Consider the following 2,500-nt stretch of genomic DNA (forward strand, 5'->3'; position numbering starts at 1 on the left):
TCACTACCAACGAACCTCGGCCCCCCCCCCCCAACACACGCTCTTACCACGTTGTGTACTGTAATCCAACCCATTTCGCACCTTAACCTAACCCATTTTGCACCTTAACCTAACCAAATTCGTAACGCAATTTGTACCGCAATGTAACGCAATTTGTACCGCAATGTAACGCAATTTGTGCTTAACCTAACCCACGTTGTGCCTTAACCTAACCCACGTTGTGCCTTAACCTAACCCACGTTGTGCCTTAACCTAACCCACGTTGTGCCTTAACCTAACCCACGTTGTGCCTTAACCTAACCCACGTTGTGCCTTAACCTAACCCACGTTGTGCCTTAACCTAACCCAAGTTGTGCCTTAACCTAACCCAAGTTGTGCCTTAACCTAACCCAAGTTGTGCCTTAACCTAACCCAAGTTGTGCCTTAACCTAACCCAAGTTGTGCCTTAACCTAACCCAAGTTGTGCCTTAACCTAACCCAAGTTGTGCCTTAACCTAACCCAAGTTGTGCCTTAACCTAACCCAAGTTGTGCCTTAACCTAACCCAAGTTGTGCCTTAACCTAACCCAAGTTGTGCCTTAACCTAACCCAAGTTGTGCCTTAACCTAACCCAAGTTGTGCCTTAACCTAACCCAAGTTGTGCCTTAACCTAACCCAAGTTGTGCCTTAACCTAACCCAAGTTGTGCCTTAACCTAACCCAAGTTGTGCCTTAACCTAACCCAAGTTGTGCCTTAACCTAACCCAAGTTGTGCCTTAACCTAACCCACGTTGTGCCTTAACCTAACCCACGTTGTGCCTTAACCTAACCCACGTTGTGCCTTAACCTAACCCACGTTGTGCCTTAACCTAACCCACGTTGTGCCTTAACCTAACCCACGTTGTGCCTTAACCTAACCCAAGTTGTGCCTTAACCTAACCCAAGTTGTGCCTTAACCTAACCCAAGTTGTGCCTTAACCTAACCCAAGTTGTGCCTTAACCTAACCCAAGTTGTGCCTTAACCTAACCCAAGTTGTGCCTTAACCTAACCCAAGTTGTGCCTTAACCTAACCCAAGTTGTGCCTTAACCTAACCCAAGTTGTGCCTTAACCTGCTCTGTAATTGGCATATGACACGTTACATTAATCCAGTGTTGTCTAACCACAACCCTCTGAATATAGTTCGCTACTCGCACCGCCCACCCTCTTGTGTATCGTTTCATGTTCAACACTTCGCAAGTGTTGCTTACTTTTTACATGCTCCCGCTGTACACTGTAATGTGGACGACTGCAGGATGTACATCGCCCCCCCCCTCCCCCCTGCCTTCGCACGCTGGTCGTTCAGGTGCTTGCGTGTTCAATGCCCTTCGCAGCTGTTCACTGGCATTCGCATGTCGAAGCGCTCAGTCTACGTCGTGGTACGGCCTGTGTCCACTGTCCGCTGATGTCGTAAGCTTAACCCTCACATTGTACTGCACATAGGTCCGTATGTACTGAATGATACGCTGTGGCACATGTGTGACTGTACAACGACTGCGCCCAACAACAGCGAACCATACGGTCCAAATGTTGTGCACTCAGCCACGTGCCGTCTCCCCATAACAGCTACATTGCAGTGTGGTACGCCATAGAGACGTGTGGGAGTAACGGACGCCCTGGATGGCGATCAGCATGAGCCGTCTGTTGATGTAGTGGCGCGTGTATTCAAACGTAGTCGTCTCTTCTCACACAGTGTGATAGCATGGTGCACCGCGTTCCACATCTGCGACATGGTACAGATGCTGGTTGACAGTCGGTCTCGTAATGGACATCGCATACGTAGGGGGCCACCTCCCACGTGTTCTCTAGTCGTGCACATTTTGTTGCGTGTATGTGGGCAGACGTAGTGTGTCGTGACACCTAACAGACAGGTATGCAATAATCGTTGCATTTGCAAACTGGGATGGACGTCTACGTTTGCTGGTGACGTTACGCAAATGAACAACTGGTAAACCCATTGTGGTGCGGTTGTTGTTGCTGGAGGTAAATCAGTAAGGGCAAATCTGTGTGTGAAGCGATACGCGGCGGTGGCTGGGCGGGACCGTCCCCGGCCGGTGAGGGGGGGCCGCCCGGCGTGCTGGCCGCGCGGTGCGTGGGCGCACGCGCTACAGCCGGCTGGTGGGGGCGCCCAGTGGCAGGCGCGCCGGCCGACGGACGCGGCAGGCGGCGCAGCTGCGCGCCGGGGCACCCTGCGCGCGGCGCCGGGCGGCCAAAGTGGGTCCTCGCGGGCCCGGTGCGAAGCGCGGTGGACATCTGCAGTGTGCTGGTCCGACTGAGGACTGTGTGCGTTGAGGATGCGCCGCCGCCCGGCACTCGGCGCCGCGACGCCGTCTGCTGCTCGGTCGCCCCAGCGGTTCTCGCTGGTGGTTTGTATCGCAGTTGTGCAGACGTGTTGGCACGTGCGCTGTGCTGGGAGAGTTCGCTTCGGCACCCACGTGGGGCCTTTGCCCTTCTGTGGCGCTGGCGTTGGAGCTGCCGGTCACCG

The sequence above is a fragment of the Schistocerca cancellata genome, unplaced genomic scaffold (assembly GCF_023864275.1).
Source record: "Schistocerca cancellata isolate TAMUIC-IGC-003103 unplaced genomic scaffold, iqSchCanc2.1 HiC_scaffold_649, whole genome shotgun sequence".
Classification (NCBI taxonomy): Eukaryota; Metazoa; Arthropoda; class Insecta; order Orthoptera; family Acrididae; genus Schistocerca; species Schistocerca cancellata.